This window comes from Ambystoma mexicanum, chromosome 3q, assembly GCF_040938575.1.
Source record: "Ambystoma mexicanum isolate Mex_15411 chromosome 3q, UKY_AmexF1_1, whole genome shotgun sequence".
NCBI classification, from domain to species: Eukaryota; Metazoa; Chordata; class Amphibia; order Caudata; family Ambystomatidae; genus Ambystoma; species Ambystoma mexicanum.
In genome coordinates, this window is record NC_090926.1 from 391,343,556 (window position 1) to 391,363,467 (window position 19,912).

Genomic DNA, 19,912 nt, shown 5'->3' on the forward strand with positions numbered 1-19,912 from the left:
AGCAAAACATCCTCTGACTTGGGGTGAAACAGAGATCTAATGTGCCAATGGAAGGCAACATGGAAATTCAGTTTCCTGCTCTCAGAGGAAGGAGGGTCGACAGCCCAATGGGTTAATGCACCTACTGCAGCCTCCTATGTGTAGCCTGCAGGCGACACATTCAGTTGCCGGTGAGATGCTGATACAGGTTTGCTTGCTATGCAGGGGCCGGTGGTCACATCACAGCACCTCGAGAAGGTGTCCTGTTTGAGTCCTAGTGCAATTATGGTATCAACCATGACCCGTAGATTGCTCCTTTTACACCTGTTTTTTCCCAGTCAGTTGGGGCCAGAGAGACAAGATTGTGTATGGGTGTTACCAAGGCCAGAGTGCTGAAAACAGAGGCACAACTGTTAGTGGGAACGCAGGTATTGAAGGGGCATTAGCTGTTGGCTGATCGCGCAGGGCAATGCATCCCCATTTTCAATAAAAACATTTTTTTTTTAAATTAAAAAAAATCCCCAAGAGTCATCGGACAAGAACTCAGGTCTCCAACATTGCAAGACCAAGCACTTACCACTTGAGCCACTGGTGGCTGTGCATCTGAGAGCTGCATTTGGGCGTATATATCTTTGTTCTGCATGCCCCTGTGAGCATGCCCATGTGAGCATGCCCATTTGCATTGTCAAACATGTTCACTGCAGAAAATGAGGATAGAACATCTGGCCTCCACTTCTCCAAATATCAGCTTACTGCAGTGGCCTGAGGTTAATTGCTTGCATTACAGCGTTGGGGGCATGGGTTTGAGTCCTGCTTTCGACACATAAACGGAATAGTTGCGTAATCTCCTTGTACAGTTGTGGGTACCCACACTCCTTCTAAAAGGTTCAGTGGTTATGAAAAGAGGTCCTTGGAAAAGGGAGGGTGGAAGAAAGCAGAGAGACAGGACTGAGGAAGCGCAGGGTAAATAAAGGAGGAGATGGGGCAGGCTAAAGGGATTGGTAGGGCTGGATGAATGGGTCCCTGTGGAGAGGGGGTGAGTGGGGGTAGAACTAGAAGGATATGGTGCAGGTTCCCTGGTAAAAGGAGGGTGGAAGAAAGCAGAGGTGGGACTGTGGTGGTGAGAAAGTGTGGCAGGTGTGATCCATTCCACACCCTCTCCGCTGGGCCTCCTTTCCCCACATTAGGACCCTCCTTTACACACCCATTCCTCCACAATTCTGGGCCCTCTTCCCCCCATGACACCGTTCCCAGGGCCGACTTTTTCGCTTTCTCCCCAGGGCCCACTTTATGCCCTCTAGACCTACCCCCTCCTCCTCTTCTCCACAGGGACCCATTCATCCAGCCCTACCTCCCCCTACTTTATTTACCGGCCACTTCCTCACCTCCACATCCCGATTCTCTGCTTTCTTCCACCCTCCCTTTACCAGGGAACTCATTACATTACATAGCCACTGAACCTTTTAGGAGTGTGGGTACCCACCACTGTACAAGGAGATTACCCAACTATTCTGTTTATGTGCCGAAAGCAGTACTCGAACCCAGCCCCCCCAGCGCTGTAACGCAAGCACTTAACCTCTAGGCCACTGCAGTTAGCTGGTATTTGGTGGAGCGGGGGAGGGGGGACAGATGTTCTATCCTCCTCGGCTTCAGTGAACATGTTTCACAATGCAAATGGGTATGCTCACAGGGGCATGCAGGAGAAAGATATATATGCCCAAAAGCGACCCTCCAAAGCATGGCAATCAGTGGCTCAAGCTGTAAATCCTTGGTCTTGCAATGCTGGGGACCTGAGTTCTAATCCAATGTCCGGTATCTCTTGGGCATGTTTTTTTTCATTTAAAAAAAATGTTTTTACTGAAAATTGGGATGCATTGCCCTGCCCGATCAGCCAACAGCTAACGCCCCTTCAATACATGTGTTCCCACTAACAGTTGTGCCTTTGTATTCTGCACTCTGGCCTTAGTAACACCCATACACAAGCTTATCTCTCTGGCCCCAACTGACAGGAAAAAACGAGGGGAAAAGGTGTAATCTGGGGGTCATGGCTGATTCCATAATTGCACTGGGACTCAAACAGCACACCTTCTCGAGGTGCTGTGAGGTGACCACCGGCCCCTGCATAGCAAGCAAACCTGTATCAGCATCTTACCAGCAACTGAATGTGTCGCCTGCAAGGTACATATAGGAGGCTGCAGTAGGTGCATTAACCCATTGGGCTGTCGACCCTCCTTCCTCTGAGAGCAGGAAACTGCATTTCCATGTTGACTTACTTTGGCACATTAGATCTATCTTTCACCCCAATTCAGAGGATGTTTTGCTTCACGGAGAGATGATAATCATTGTGAGGTGTGAGCCACTAATAGCTAAGCAGGTCAGTTAAATCTTCGATCTTGTCATTGGGGTGTATTGTTATGCGCAGGGCAGCAGTCTTATGCCCTCTGCTACTGTATGCTTTCGTATTGGTGCTTGTTCATGATTCTAAAATGTAAACAGCCTGCTCTCAAAAGTGAAAGATTTGAAAGACTCTTGCTGTAACAAGCCTTTCCCACTCTTTGCCCTGGCGGTGAGAGAGCTGCTTTCTGCCTTTAACTTCCCCAATTGCGGAGTGGCTGGCTCCACCACTGACAACCAGTGCCTAATCCTGGAGGAAAACGGACAGAGGTCTGCGCCCTGCGTCCTCCACGCGTCCCTAACGCTCCCAAACGCGACCACATCCCATACGGGCACAACCCTATGTCCTATGCAGCTCCTCTGGTGAAGCCACCCACACAACTTAGGGTTAGGATCTGTGCTCTTCCACGTAGGCCTGGCCACCTAGGCCCCAGAAAGTGTCACAGCCTGCTTTACAAAACCTTAGTGACGGTGGCCTAGGTGAAGAAGATGTTGATGGAATACTGATGCCTTTTGCCTCCCAGAAGCCACCTGGGAGCATAGTAAAATGAAGGAGTGTTCCTGCTCTGCTGCCCTGTGTTTGCCCTCTTCCTAAGTGACATTCATTCTGGGCTCTCCAGGCAAATGTATCCATCTGGGAGAGAGCTAGGAATGGGATGTCTCTTTCTGCAGGCACAGTGGGGAAGACTCAGAGAGCTACATGCCTGAGATATCTTTCCTTGTCCCTCGCTCATTGTTCTGTTCCCTAACTTCTAACTCTCTGCCAGGCCAGGCCCTGTTTCTTTTACTGCCAACCCCCCTGACCCCTCGTCTTTCACCTACTTCCCGCTCTATTATGCCTTCTCCTTTTTTACTCTCTTCTATGGCCCTTTGAAAAGGAATGCAGGCCTAGCTAAGCCTCGTGAAGGAAATCTACCAACAAAAGATGCATTGGAGGTGCTGTGAGACGAGTAAGAAAGGCTGAAGGGGTGATGGGTTGTTGATTTGGGAAGCACCAGAGGCATAGCCAGGATTTTCTAGCAAATGGGGTCTGAAGCTAATGTAGTTGTGCCCACTGCAATGACAAAAATCTCTTTAAATGCCCACACAGAGCTGCTGAGTGGGCATTTACAGATTTTGGGTGGGCCTTTCCCCTCAGGCCCTACCCTGCCTACGCCTCTGCACTCTCACCCCCAGGGCAAAGAGTAGGAAAGGCTTGCTACAGCAAGAGTCTTTCAAATCTTTCACTTTTGGGAGCAGAGTGTTTACATTTAAAAATCATCAACAAGCAGCATTAAGAAACCATACAGTAGCAGAGGACAGAGGACTGCCCTGCGCATGTCAATACACCCCAATGACAAAAGCAAAGATTTAACTGACCTGCTTAGCTATTAGTGGCTCACACCTCACAATAATTATCATTTCTCTGTGAAGCAAAACATCCTCTGACTTGGGGTGAAACAGAGATCTAATGTGCCAATGGAAGGCAACATGGAAATTCAGTTTCCTGCTCTCAGAGGAAGGAGGGTCGACAGCCCAATGGGTTAATGCACCTACTGCAGCCTCCTATGTGTAGCCTGCAGGCGACACATTCAGTTGCCGGTGAGATGCTGATACAGGTTTGGTTGCTATGCAGGGGCCGGTGGTCACATCACAGCACCTCGAGAAGGTGTCCTGTTTGAGTCCTAGTGCAATTATGGTATCAACCATGACCCGTAGATTACTCCTTTTACACCCGTTTTTTTCCAGTCCATTGGGGCCAGAGAGACAAGATTGTGTATGGGTGTTACCAAGGCCAGAGTGCCGAAAACAGAGGCACAACTGTTAGTGGGAACGCAGGTATTGAAGGGGCATTAGCTGTTGGCTGATCGCGCAGGGCAATACATCCCCATTTTCAATAAAAACATTTTTTTTTAAATTAAAAAAAATCCCCAAGAGTCATTGGACAAGAACTCAGGTCTCCAACATTGCAAGACCAAGCACTTACCACTTGAGCCACTGGTGGCTGTGCATCTGAGAGCTGCATTTGGGCATATATATCTTTGTTCTGCATGCCCCTGTGAGCATGCCCATGTGAGCATGCCCATTTGCATTGTCAAACATGTTTACTGCAGAAAATGAGGATAGAACATCTGGCCTCCACTTCTCCAAATATCAGCTTACTGCAGTGGCCTGAGGTTAAGTGCTTGCGTTACAGCGTTGGGGGCATGGGTTTGAGTCCTGCTTTCGACACATAAACGGAATAGTTGCGTAATCTCCTTGTACAGTTGTGGGTACCCACACTCCTTCTAAAAGGTTCAGTGGTTATGAAAAGAGGTCCTTGGAAAAAGGAGGGTGGAAGAAAGCAGAGAGGCAGGACTGAGGAAGCGCAGGGTAAATAAAGGAGGAGATGGGGCAGGCTAAAGGGAGTGGTAGGGCTGGATGAATGGGTCCCTGTGGAGAGGGGGTGAGTGGGGGTAGGACTAGAAGGATATGGTGCAGGTTCCCTGGTAAAAGGAGGGTGGAAGAAAGCAGAGGTGGGACTGTGGTGGTGAGAAAGTGTGGCAGGTGGGGTCCATTCCACACCCTCTCCGCTGGGCCTCCTTTCCCCACATTAGGACCCTCCTTTACACAACCATTCCTCCACAATTCTGGGCCCTCTTCCCCCCATGACACCGTTCCCAGGGCCGACTTATTCGCTGTCTCCCCAGGGCCCACTTTATGCCCTCTAGACCTACCCCCTCCTCCTCTTCTCCACAGGGACCCATTCATGCAGCCCTACCTCCCCCTACTTTATTTACCGGCCACTTCCTCGCCTCCACATCCCGATTCTCTGCTTTCTTCCACCCTCCCTTTACCAGGGAACTCATTACATTACATAGCCACTGAACCTTTTAGGAGTGTGGGTACCCACCACTGTACAAGGAGATTACCCAACTATTCTGTTTATGTGCCGAAAGCAGTACTCGAACCCAGCCCCCCCAGCGCTGTAACGCAAGCACTTAACCTCTAGGCCACTGCAGTTAGCTGGTATTTGGTGGAGCGGGGGAGAGGGGACAGATGTTCTATCCTCCTTGGCTTCAGTGAACATGTTTCACAATGCAAATGGGTATGCTCACAGGGGCATGCAGGAGAAAGATATATATGCCCAAAAGCGACCCGCGGAAGCATGGCAATCAGTGGCTCAAGCTGTAAATCCTTGGTCTTGCAATCCTGGAGACCTGAGTTCTAATCCAATGTCCGGTATCTCTTGGGCATGTTTTTTTTCATTTAAAAAAAATGTTTTTACTGAAAATTGGGATGCATTGCCCTGCCCGATCAGCCAACAGCTAACGCCCCTTCAATACATGTGTTCCCACTAACAGTTGTGCCTTTGTATTCTGCACTCTGGCCTTAGTAACACCCATACACAAGCTTGTCTCTCTGGCCCCAACTGACTGGAAAAAACGAGGGGAAAAGGTGTAATCTGGGGGTCATTGCTGATTCCATAATTGCACTGGGACTCAAACAGCACACCTTCTCGAGGTGCTGTGAGGTGACCACCGGCCCCTGCATAGCAAGCAAACCTGTATCAGCATCTCACCAGCAACTGAATGTGTCGCCTGCAAGGTACACATAGGAGGCTGCAGTAGGTGCATTAACCCATTGGGCTGTCGACCCTCCTTCCTCTGAGAGCAGGAAACTGCATTTCCATGTTGACTTACTTTGGCACATTGGATCTATCTTTCACCCCAATTCAGAGGATGTTTTGCTTCACGGAGAGATGATAATCATTGTGAGGTGTGAGCCACTAATAGCTAAGCAGGTCAGTTAAATCTTCGACCTTGTCATTGGGGTGTATTGTTATGCGCAGGGCAGCAGTCTTATGCCCTCTGCTACTGTACGCTTTCGTATTGGTGCTTGTTCATGATTCTAAAATGTAAACAGTCTGCTCTCAAAAGTGAAAGATTTGAAAGACTCTTGCTGTAACAAGCCTTTCCCACTCTTTGCCCTGGCGGTGAGAGAGCTGCTTTCTGCCTTTAACTTCCCCAATTGTGGAGTGGCTGGCTCCACCACTGACAACCAGTGCCTAATCCTGGAGGAAAACGGACAGAGGTCTGCGCCCTGCGTCCTCCACGCGTCCCTAACTCTCCCAAACGCGACCACAGCCCATACGGGCACAGCCCCATGTCCTATGCAGCCCCTCTGGTGAAGCCACCCACACAACTTAGGGTTAGGATCTGTGCTCTTCCACGTAGGCCTGGCCACCTAGGCCCCAGAAAGTGTCACAGCCTGCTTTACAAAACCTTAGTGACGGTGGCCTAGGTGAAGATGATGTTGATGGAATACTGATGCCTTTTGCCTCCCAGAAGCCACCTGGGAGCATAGTAAAATGAAGGGGTGTTCCTGCTCTGCTGCCCTGTGTTTGCCCTCTGCCTAAGTGACATTCATTCTGGGCTCTCCAGGCAAATGTATCCATCTGGGAGAGAGCTAGGAATGGGACGTCTCTTTCTGCAGGCACAGTGGGGAAGACTCAGAGAGCTACATGCCTGAGATATCTTTCCTTGTCCCTCGGTCATTGTTCTGTTCCCTAACTTCTAACTCTCTGCCAGGCCAGGCCCTGTTTCTTTTACTGCCAACCCCCCTGACCCCTCGTCTTTCACCTACTTCCCGCTCTATTATGCCTTCTCCTTTTTTACTCTCTTCTATGGCCCTTTGAAAAGGAATGAAGGCCTAGCTAAGCCTCGTGAAGGAAATCTACCAACAAAAGATGCATTGGAGGTGCTGTGAGACGAGTAAGAAAGGCTGAAGGGGTGATGGGTTGTTGAGTTGGGAAGCACCAGAGGCGTAGCCAGGATTTTCTAGCAAATGGGGTCTGAAGCTAATGTAGTTGTGCCCACTGCAATGACAAAAATCTCTTTAAATGCCCACACAGAGCTGCTGAGTGGGCATTTACAGATTTTGGGTGGGCCTTTCCCCTCAGGCCCTACCCTGCCTACGCCTCTGCACTCTCACCCCCAGGGCAAAGAGTAGGAAAGGCTTGCTACAGCAAGAGTCTTTCAAATCTTTCACTTTTGGGAGCAGAGTGTTTACATTTAAAAATCAGGAACAAGCAGCATTAAGAAACCATACAGTAGCAGAGGACAGAGGACTGCCCTGCGCATGTCAATACACCCCAATGACAAAAGCAAAGATTTAACTGACCTGCTTAGCTATTAGTGGCTCACACCTCACAATGATTATCATTTCTCTGTGAAGCAAAACATCCTCTGACTTGGGGTGAAACAGAGATCTAATGTGCCAATGGAAGGCAACATGGAAATTCAGTTTCCTGCTCTCAGAGGAAGGAGGGTCGACAGCCCAATGGGTTAATGCACCTACTGCAGCCTCCTATGTGTAGCCTGCAGGCGACACATTCAGTTGCCGGTGAGATGCTGATACAGGTTTGCTTGCTATGCAGGGGCCGGTGGTCACATCACAGCACCTCGAGAAGGTGTCCTGTTTGAGTCCTAGTGCAATTATGGTATCAACCATGACCCGTAGATTGCTCCTTTTACACCTGTTTTTTCCCAGTCAGTTGGGGCCAGAGAGACAAGATTGTGTATGGGTGTTACCAAGGCCAGAGTGCTGAAAACAGAGGCACAACTGTTAGTGGGAACGCAGGTATTGAAGGGGCATTAGCTGTTGGCTAATCGCGCAGGGCAATGCATCCCCATTTTCAATAAAAACATTTTTTTTTAAATTAAAAAAAATCCCCAAGAGTCATCGGACAAGAACTCAGGTCTCCAACATTGCAAGACCAAGCACTTACCACTTGAGCCACTGGTGGCGGTGCATCTGAGAGCTGCATTTGGGCGTATATATCTTTGTTCTGCATGCCCCTGTGAGCATGCCCATGTGAGCATGCCCATTTGCATTGTCAAACATGTTCACTGCAGAAAATGAGGATAGAACATCTGGCCTCCACTTCTCCAAATATCAGCTTACTGCAGTGGCCTGAGGTTAAGTGCTTGCGTTACAGCGTTGGGGGCATGGGTTTGAGTCCTGCTTTCGACACATAAACGGAATAGTTGCGTAATCTCCTTGTACAGTTGTGGGTACCCACACTCCTTCTAAAAGGTTCAGTGGTTATGAAAAGAGGTCCTTGGAAAAGGGAGGGTGGAAGAAAGCAGAGAGGCAGGACTGAGGAAGCGCAGGGTAAATAAAGGAGGAGATGGGGCAGGCTAAAGGGAGTGGTAGGGCTGGATGAATGGGTCCCTGTGGAGAGGGGGCGAGTGGGGGTAGGACTAGAAGGATATGGTGCAAGTTCCCTGGTAAAAGGAGGGTGGAAGAAAGCAAAGGTGGGACTTTGGTGGTGAGAAAGTGTGGCAGGTGGGGTCCATTCCACACCCTCTCCGCTGGGCCTCCTTTCCCCACATTAGGACCCTCCTTTACACACCCATTCCTCCACAATTCTGGGCCCTCTTCCCCCCATGACACCGTTCCCAGGGCCGACTTATTCGCTGTCTCCCCAGGGCCCACTTTATGCCCTCTAGACCTACCCCCTCCTCCTCTTCTCCACAGGGACCCATTCATCCAGCCCTACCTCCCCCTACTTTATTTACCGGCCACTTCCTCACCTCCACATCCCGCTTCTCTGCTTTCTTCCACCCTCCCTTTACCAGGGAACTCATTACATAACATAGCCACTGAACCTTTTAGGAGTGTGGGTACCCACCACTGTACAAGGGGATTACCCAACTATTCTGTTTATGTGCCGAAAGCAGTACCCGAACCCAGGCCCCCCCCCAGCGCTGTAACGCAAGCAATTAACCTCTAGGCCACTGCAGTTAGCTGGCATTTGGTGGAGCGGGGGAGGGGGGACAGATGTTCTATCCTCCTTGGCTTCAGTGAACATGTTTCACAATGCAAATGGGTATGCTCAAAGAGGCATGCAGGAGAAAGATATATATGCCCAAAAGCAACCCTCAGAAGCATGGCAATCAGTGGCTCAAGCTGTAAATCCTTGGTCTTGCAATGCTGGAGACCTGAGTTCTAATCCAATGTCCGGTATCTCTTTGGCATGTTTTTTTTCATTTAAAAAAAATGTTTTTGTTGAAAATTGGGATGCATTGCCCTGCCCGATCAGCCAACAGCTAACGCCCCTTCAATACATGTGTTCCCACTAACAGTTGTGCCTTTGTATTCTGCACTCTGGCCTTAGTAACACCCATACACAAGCTTGTCTCTCTGGCCCCAACTGACTGGAAAAAACGAGGGGAAAAGGTGTAATCTGGGGGTCATGGCTGATTCCATAATTGCACTGGGACTCAAACAGCACACCTTCTCGAGGTGCTGTGAGGTGACCACCGGCCCCTGCATAGCAAGCAAACCTGTATCAGCATCTCACCAGCAACTGAATGTGTCGCCTGCAAGGTACACATAGGAGGCTGCAGTAGGTGCATTAACCCATTGGGCTGTCGACCCTCCTTTCTCTGAGAGCAGGAAACTGCATTTCCATTTTGACTTACTTTGGCACATTAGATCTATCTTTCACCCCAATTCAGAGGATGTTTTGCTTCACAGAGAGATGATAATCATTGTGAGGTGTGAGCCACTAATAGCTAAGCAGGTCAGTTAAATCTTTGACCTTGTCATTGGGGTGTATTGTTATGCGCAGGGCAGCAGTCTTATGCCCTCTGCTACTGTACGCTTTCGTATTGGTGCTTGTTCATGATTCTAAAATGTAAACAGTCTGCTCTCAAAAGTGAAAGATTTGAAAGACTCTTGCTGTAACAAGCCTTTCCCACTCTTTGCCCTGGCGGTGAGAGAGCTGCTTTCTGCCTTTAACTTCCCCAATTGTGGAGTGGCTGGTTCCACCACTGACAACCAGTGCCTAATCCTGGAGGAAAACGGACAGAGTTCTGCTCCCTGCGTCCCTAACGCTCCCAAACGCGACCACAGCCCATACGGGCACAGCCCTATGTCCTATGCAGCCCCTCTGGTGAAGCCACCCACACAATTTAGGGTTAGGATCTGTGCTCTTCCACGTAGGCCTGGCCACCTAGGCCCCAGAAAGTGTCACATCCTGCTTTATAAACCTTAGTGACGGTGGCCTAGGTGAAGATGATGTTGATGGAATACTGATGCCTTTTGCCTCCCAGAGGCCACCTGGGAGCATAGTAAAATGAAGGGGTGTTCCTGCTCTGCTGCCCTGTGTTTGCCCTCTGCCTAAGTGACATTCATTCTGGGCTCTCCAGGCAAATGTATCCATCTGGGAGAGAGCTAGGAATGGGACGTCTCTTTCTGCAGGCACAGTGGGGAAGACTCAGAGAGCTACATGCCTGAGACATCTTTCCTTGTCCCTCGCTCATTGTTCTGTTCCCTAACTTCTAACTCTCTGCCAGGCCAGGCCCTGTTTCTTTTACTGCCAACACCCCTGACCCCTCGCCTTTCACCTACTTCCCGCTCTATTATGCCTTCTCCTTTTTTACTCTCTTCTATGGCCCTTTGAAAAGGAATGCAGGCCTAGCTAAGCCTCGTGAAGGAAACCTACCAACAAAAGATGCATGGGAGGTGCTGTGAGACGAGTAAGAAGGGCTGAAGGGGTGATGGGTTGTTGAGTTGGGAAGCACCAGAGGCGTAGCCAGGATTTTCTAGCAAATGGGGTCTGAAGCTAATGTAGTTGTGCCCACTGCAATGACAAAAATCTCTTTAAATGCCCACACAGAGCTGCTGAGTGGGCATTTACAGATTTTGGGTGGGCCTTTCCCCTCAGGCCCTACCCTGCCCACGCCTCTGCACTCTCACCCCCAGGGCAAAGAGTAGGAAAGGCTTGCTACAGCAAGAGTCTTTCAAATCTTTCACTTTTGGGAGCAGAGTGTTTACATTTAAAAATCATGAACAAGCAGCATTAAGAAACCATACAGTAGCAGAGGACAGAGGACTGCCCTGCGCATGTCGATACACCCCAATGACAAAAGCAAAGATTTAACTGACCTGCGTAGCTATTAGTGGCTCACACCTCACAATGATTATCATTCCTCTGTGAAGCAAAACATCCTCTGACTTGGGGCGAAACAGAGATCTAATGTGCCAATGGAAGGCAACATGGAGATTCAGTTTCCTGCTCTCAGAGGAAGGAGGGTCGACAGCCCAATGGGTTAATGCACCTACTGCAGCCTCCTATGTGTAGCCTGCAGGCGACACATTCAGTTGCCGGTGAGTTGCTGATACAGGTTTGCTTGCTATGCAGGGGCCGGTGGTCACATCACAGCACCTCGAGAAGGTGTCCTGTTTGAGTCCTAGTATAATTATGGTATCAACCATGACCCGTAGATTACTCCTTTTACACCCGTTTTTTTCCAGTCAGTTGGGGCCAGAGAGACAAGATTGTGTATGGGTGTTACCAAGGCCAGAGTGCCGAAAACAGAGGCACAACTGTTAGTGGGAACGCAGGTATTGAAGGGGCATTAGCTGTTGGCTGATCGCGCAGGGCAATGCATCCCCATTTTCAATAAAAGCATTTTTTTTTAAATTAAAAAAAATCCCCAAGAGCCACCGGACAAGAACTCAGGTCTCACACATTGCAAGACCAAGCACTTACCACTTGAGCCACTGGTGGCTGTGCATCTGAGAGTTGCATTTGGGCGTATATATCTTTGTTCTGCATGCCCCTGTGAGCATGCCCATGTGAGCATGCCCATTTGCATTGTCAAATATGTTCACTGCAGAAAATGAGGATAGAACATCTGGCCTCCACTTCTCCAAATATCAGCTTACTGCAGTGGCCTGAGGTTAATTGCTTGCATTACAGCGTTGGGGGCATGGGTTTGAGTCCTGCTTTCGACACATAAACGGAATAGTTGCGTAATCTCCTTGTACAGTTGTGGGTACCCACACTCCTTCTAAAAGGTTCAGTGGTTATGAAAAGAGGTCCTTGGAAAAGGGAGGGTGGAAGAAAGCAGAGAGACAGGACTGAGGAAGCGCAGGGTAAATAAAGGAGGAGATGGGGCAGGCTAAAGGGATTGGTAGGGCTGGATGAATGGGTCCCTGTGGAGAGGGGGTGAGTGGGGGTAGAACTAGAAGGATATGGTGCAGGTTCCCTGGTAAAAGGAGGGTGGAAGAAAGCAGAGGTGGGACTGTGGTGGTGAGAAAGTGTGGCAGGTGGGGTCCATTCCACACCCTCTCCGCTGGGCCTCCTTTCCCCACATTAGGACCCTCCTTTACACACCCATTCCTCCACAATTCTGGGCCCTCTTCCCCCCATGACACCGTTCCCAGGGCCGACTTATTCGCTGTCTCCCCAGGGCCCACTTTATGCCCTCTAGACCTACCCCCTCCTCCTCTTCTCCACAGGGACCCATTCATCCAGCCCTACCTCCCCCTACTTTATTTACCGGCCACTTCCTCACCTCCACATCCCGCTTCTCTGCTTTCTTCCACCCTCCCTTTACCAGGGAACTCATTACATTACATAGCCACTGAACCTTTTAGGAGTGTGGGTACCCACCACTGTACAAGGAGATTACCCAACTATTCTGTTTATGTGCCGAAAGCAGTACTCGAACCCAGCCCCCCCAGCACTGTAACGCAAGCACTTAACCTCTAGGCCACTGCAGTTAGCTGGTATTTGGTGGAGCGGGGGAGGGGGGACAGATGTTCTATCCTCCTTGGCTTCAGTGAACATGTTTCACAATGCAAATGGGTATGCTCACAGGGGCATGCAGGAGAAAGATATATATGCCCAAAAGCGACCCTCGGAAGCATGGCAATCAGTGGCTCAAGCTGTAAATCCTTGGTCTTGCAATGCTGGAGACCTGAGTTCTAATCCAATGTCCGGTATCTCTTGGGCATGTTTTTTTTCATTTAAAAAAAATGTTTTTACTGAAAATTGGGATGCATTGCCCTGCCCGATCAGCCAACAGCTAACGCCCCTTCAATACATGTGTTCCCACTAACAGTTGTGCCTTTGTATTCTGCACTCTGGGCTTAGTAACACCCATACACAAGCTTATCTCTCTGGCCCCAACTGACTGGAAAAAACGAGGGGAAAAGGTGTAATCTGGGGGTCATGGCTGATTCCATAATTGCACCTGGACTCAAACAGCACACCATCTCGAGGTGCTGTGAGGTGACCACCGGCCCCTGCATAGCAAGCAAACCTGTATCAGCATCTCACCAGCAACTGAATGTGTCGCCTGCAAGGTACACATAGGAGGCTGCAGTAGGTGCATTAACCCATTGGGCTGTCGATCCTCCTTTCTCTGAGAGCAGGAAACTGCATTTCCATTTTGACTTACTTTGGCACATTAGATCTATCTTTCACCCCAATTCAGAGGATGTTTTGCTTCACAGAGAGATGATAATCATTGTGAGGTGTGAGCCACTAATAGCTAAGCAGGTCAGTTAAATCTTTGACCTTGTCATTGGGGTGTATTGTTATGCGCAGGGCAGCAGTCTTATGCCCTCTGCTACTGTACGCTTTCGTATTGGTGCTTGTTCATGATTCTAAAATGTAAACAGTCTGCTCTCAAAAGTGAAAGATTTGAAAGACTCTTGCTGTAACAAGCCTTTCCCACTCTTTGCCCTGGCGGTGAGAGAGCTGCTTTCTGCCTTTAACTTCCCCAATTGTGGAGTGGCTGGCTCCACCACTGACAACCAGTGCCTAATCCTTGAGGAAAACGGAAAGAGGTCTGCGCCCTGCGTCCTCCACGCGTCCCTAACGCTCCCAAACGCGACCACAGCCCATACGGGCACAGCCCTATGTCCTATGCAGCCCCTCTGGTGAAGCCACCCACACAACTTAGGGTTAGGATCTGTGCTCTTCCACATAGGCCTGGCCACATAGGCCCCAGAAAGTGTCACAGCCTGCTTTATAAACCTTAGTGACGGTGGCCTAGGTGAAGATGATGTTGATGGAATACTGATGCCTTTTGCCTCCCAGAAGCCACCTGGGAGCATAGTAAAATGAAGGGGTGTTCCTGCTCTGCTGCCCTGTGTTTGCCTTCTGCCTAAGTGACATTCATTCTGGGCTCTCCAGGCAAATGTATCCATCTGGGAGAGAGCTAGGAATGGGACGTCTCTTTCTGCAGGCACAGTGGGGAAGACTCAGAGAGCTACATGCCTGAGACATCTTTCCTAGTCCCTCGCTCATTGTTCTGTTCCCTAACTTCTAACTCTCTGCCAGGCCAGGCCCTGTTTCTTTTACTGCCAACCCCCCTGACCCCTCGTCTTTCACCTACTTCCCGCTCTATTATGCCTTCTCCTTTTTTACTCTCTTCTATGGTCCTTTGAAAAGGAATGCAGGCCTAGCTAAACCTCGTGAAGGAAATCTACCAACAAAAGATGCATGGGAGGTGCTGTGAGACGAGTAAGAAGGGCTGAAGGGGTGATGGGTTGTTGAGTTGGGAAGCACCTGAGGCGTAGCCAGGATTTTCTAGCAAATGGTGTCTGAAGCTAATGTAGTTGCGCCCACTGCAATGACAAAAATCTCTTTAAATGCCCACACAGAGCTGCTGAGTGGGCATTTACAGATTTTGGGTGGGCCTTTCCCCTCAGGCCCTACCCTGCCTACGCCTCTGCACTCTCACCCCCAGGGTAAAGAGTAGGAAAGGCGCAAGTCTTTCAAATCTTTCCCTTTTGGGAGCAGAGTGTTTACATTTAAAAATCAGGAACAAGCAGCATTAAGAAACCATACAGTAGCAGAGGACAGAGGACTGCCCTGCGCATGTCAATACACCCCAATGACAAAAGCAAAGATTTAACTGACCTGCTTAGCTATTAGTGGCTCACACCTCACAATGATTATCATTTCTCTGTGAAGCAAAACATCCTCTTACTTGGGGTGAAACAGAGATCTAACGTGCCAATGGAAGGCAACATGGAAATTCAGTTTCCTGCTCTCAGAGGAAGGAGGGTCGACAGCCCAATGGGTTAATGCACCTACTGCAGCCTCCTATGTGTAGCCTGCAGGCGACACATTCAGTTGCCGGTGAGATGCTGATACAGGTTTGCTTGCTATGCAGGGCCCGGTGGTCACATCATAGCACCTCGAGAAGGTGTCCTGTTTGAGTCCTAGTGCAATTATGGTATCAACCATGACCCGTAGATTACTCCTTTTACACCCGTTTTTTTCCAGTCAGTTGGGGCCAGAGAGACAAGATTGTGTATGGGTGTTACCAAGGCCAGAGTGCCAAAAACAGAGGCACAACTGTTAGTGGGAACGCAGGTATTGAAGGGGCATTAGCTGTTGGCTGATCGCGCAGGGCAATGCATCCCCATTTTCAATAAAAACATTTTTTTTTAAATTAAAAAAAATCCCCAAGAGTCATCGGACAAGAACTCAGGTCTCCAACATTGCAAGACCAAGCACTTACCACTTGAGCCACTGGTGGCTGTGCATCTGAGAGTTGCATTTGGGCGTATATATCTTTGTTCTGCATGCCCCTGTGAGCATGCCCATGTGAGCATGCTCATTTGCATTGTCAAACATGTTCACTGCAGAAAATGAGGATAGAACATCTGGCCTCCACTTCTCCAAATAGCTTACTGCAGTGGCCTGAGGTTAAGTGCTTGCGTTACAGCGTTGGGGGCATGGGTTTGAGTCCTGCTTTCGACACATAAACGGAATAGTTGCGTAATCTCCTTGTACAGTTGTGGGTACCCACACTCCTTCTAAAAGGTTCAGTGGTTATGAAAAGAAGTCCTTGGAAAAGGGAGGGTGGAAGAAAGCAGAGAGGCAGGACTGAGGAAGCGCAGGGTAAATAAAGGAGGAGATGGGGCAGGCTAAAGGGAGTGGTAGGGCTGGATGAATGGGTCCCTGTGGAGAGGGGGTGAGTGGGGGTAGGACTAGAAGGATATGGTGCAGGTTCCCTGGTAAAAGGAGGGTGGAAGAAAGCAGAGGTGGGACTCTGGTGGTGAGAAAGTGTGGCAGGTGGGGTCCATTCCACACCCTCTCCGCTGGGCCTCCTTTCCCCACATTAGGACCCTCCTTTACACAGCCATTCCTCCACAATTCTGGGCCCTCTTCCCCCCATGACACCGTTCCCAGGGCCGACTTATTCGCTGTCTCCCCAGGGCCCACTTTATGCCCTCTAGACCTACCCCCTCCTCCTCTTCTCCACAGGGACCCATTCATGCAGCCCTACCTCCCCCTACTTTATTTACCGGCCACTTCCTCACCTCCACATCCTGCTTCTCTGCTTTCTTCCACCCTCCCTTTACCAGGGAACTTATTACATTACATAGCCACTGAACCTTTTAGGAGTGTGGGTACCCACCACTGTACAAGGGGATTACCCAACTATTCTGTTTATGTGCCGAAAGCAGTACCCGAACCCAGCCCCCCCCCCAGCGCTGTAACGCAAGCAATTAACCTCTAGGCCACTGCAGTTAGCTGGTATTTGGTGGAGCGGGGGAGGGGGGACAGATGTTCTATCCTCCTTGGCTTCAGTGAACATGTTTCACAATGCAAATGGGTATGCTCACAGGGGCATGCAGGAGAAAGATATATATGCCCAAAAGCGACCCTTATAAGCATGGCAATTAGTGGCTCAAGCTGTAAATCCTTGGTATTGCAATGCTGGAGACCTGAGTTCTAATCCAATGTCCGGTATCTCTTGGGCATGTTTTTTTTCATTTAAAAAAAATGTTTTTACTGAAAATTGGGATGCATTGCCCTGCCCGATCAGCCAACAGCTAACGCCCCTTCAATACATGTGTTCCCACTAACAGTTGTGCCTTTGTATTCTGCACTCTGGCCTTAGTAACACCCATAGACAAGCTTGTCTCTCTGGCCCCAACTGACTGGAAAAAACGAGGGGAAAAGCTGTAATCTGGGGGTCATGGCTGATTCCATAATTGCACTGGGACTCAAACAGCACACCTTCTCGAGGTGCTGTCAGGTGACCACCGGCCCCTGCATAGCAAGCAAACCTGTATCAGCATCTTATCAGCAATTGAATGTGTCGCCTGCAAGGTACATATAGGAGGATGCAGTAGGTGCATTAACCCATTGGGCTGTCGACCCTCCTTCCTCTGAGAGCAGGAAACTGCATTTCCATGTTGACTTACTTTGGCACATTAGATCTATCTTTCACCCCAATTCAGAGTATGTTTTGCTTCACGGAGAGATGATAATCATTGTGAGGTGTGAGCCACTAATAGCTAAGCAGGTCAGTTAAATCTTCGACCTTGTCATTGGGGTGTATTGTTATGCGCAGGGCAGCAGTCTTATGCCCTCTGCTACTGTACGCTTTCGTTTTGGTGCTTGTTCATGATTCTAAAATGTAAACAGTCTGCTCTCAAAAGTGAAAGATTTGAAAGACTCTTGCTGTAACAAGCCTTGCCCACTCTTTGCCCTGGCGGTGAAAGAGCTGCTTTCTGCCTTTAACTTCCCCAATTGTGGAGTGGCTGGCTCCACCACTGACAACCAGTGCCTAATCCTGGAGGAAAACGGACAGAGGTCTGCGCCCTGCGTCCTCCACGCGTCCCTAACGCTCCCAAACGCGACCACAGCCCATACGGGCACAGCCCTATGTCCTATGCAGCCCCTCTGGTGAAGCCACCCACACAATTTAGGGTTAGGATCTGTGCTCTTCCACGTAGGCCTGGCCACCTAGGCCCCAGAAAGTGTCACAGCCTGCTTTATAAACCTTAGTGACGGTGGCCTAGGTGAAGATGATGTTGATGGAATACTGATGCCTTTTGCCTCCCAGAAGCCACCTGGGAGCATAGTAAAATGAAGGAGTGTTCCTGCTCTGCTGCCCTGTGTTTGCCCTCTTCCTAAGTGACATTCATTCTGGGCTCTCCAGGCAAATGTATCCATCTGGGAGAGAGCTAGGAATGGGACGTCTCTTTCTGCAGGCACAGTGGGGAAGACTCAGAGAGCTACATGCCTGAGATATCTTTCCTTGTCCCTCGCTCATTGTTCTGTTCCCTAACTTCTAACTCTCTGCCAGGCCAGGCCCTGTTTCTTTTACTGCCAACCCCCATGACCCCTCGTCTTTCACCTACTTCCCGCTCTATTATGCCTTCTCCTTTTTTACTCTCTTCTATGGCCCTGTGAAAAGGAATGCAGGCCTAGCTAAGCCTCGTGAAGGAAATCTACCAACAAAAGATGCATTGGAGGTGCTCTGAGACGAGTAAGAAAGGCTGAAGGGGTGATGGGTTGTTGAGTTGGGAAGCACCAGAGGCGTAGCCAGGATTTTCTAGCAAATGTGGTCTGAAGCTAATGTAGTTGTGCCCACTGCAATGACAAAAATCTCTTTAAATGCCCACACAGAGCTGCTGAGTGGGCATTTATTTACAGATTTTGGGTGGGCCTTTCCCCTCAGGCCCTACCCTGCCTACGCCTCTGCACTCTCACCCCCAGGGCAAAGAGTAGGAAAGGCTTGCTACAGCAAGAGTCTTTCAAATCTTTCACTTTTGGGAGCAGAGTGTTTACATTTAAAAATCAGGAACAAGCAGAGGACAGAGGACTGCCCTGCGCATGTCAATACACCCCAATGACAAAAGCAAAGATTTAACTGACCTGCTTAGCTATTAGTGGCTCACACCTCACAATAATTATCATTTCTCTGTGAAGCAAAACATCCTCTGACTTGGGGTGAAACAGAGATCTAATGTGCCAATGGAAGGCAACATGGAAATTCAGTTTCCTGCTCTCAGAGGAAGGAGGGTCGACAGCCCAATGCGTTAATGCACCTACTGCAGCCTCCTATGTGTAGCCTGCAGGCGACACATTCAGTTGCCGGTGAGATGCTACTACAGGTTTGCTTGCTATGAAGGGGCCGGTGGTCACATCACAGCACCTCGAGAAGGTGTCCTGTTTGAGTCCTAGTGCAATTATGGTATCAACCATGACCCGTAGATTACTCCTTTTACACCCGTTTTTTTCCAGTCAGTTGGGGCCAGAGAGACAAGATTGTGTATGGGTGTTACCAAGGCCAGAGTGCCGAAAACAGAGGCACAACTGTTAGTGGGAACGCAGGTATTGAAGGGGCATTAGCTGTTGGCTGATCGCGCAGGGCAATGCATCCCCATTTTCAATAAAAACATAAAAAAAATCCCCAAGAGTCATCGGACAAGAACTCAGGTCTGCAACATTGCAAGACCAAGCACTTACCACTTGAGCCACTGGTGGCTGTGCATCTGCGAGCTGCATTTGGGCGTATATATCTTTGTTCTGCATGCCCCTGTGAGCATGCCCATTTGCATTGTCAAACATGTTCACTGCAGAAAATGGGGATAGAACATCTGGCCTCCACTTCTCCAAATATCAGCTTACTGCAGTGGCCTGAGGTTAAGTGCTTGCGTTACAGCGTTGGGGGCATGGGTTTGAGTCCTGCTTTCGACACATAAACGGAATAGTTGCGTAATCTCCTTGTACAGTTGTGGGTACCCACACTCCTTCTAAAAGGTTCAGTGGTTATGAAAAGAGGTCCTTGGAAAAGGGAGGGTGGAAGAAAGCAGAGAGACAGGACTGAGGAAGCGCAGGGTAAATAAAGGAGGAGATGGGGCAGGCTAAAGGGATTGGTAGGGCTGGATGAATGGGTCCCTGTGGAGAGGGGGTGAGTGGGGGTAGAACTAGAAGGATATGGTGCAGGTTCCCTGGTAAAAG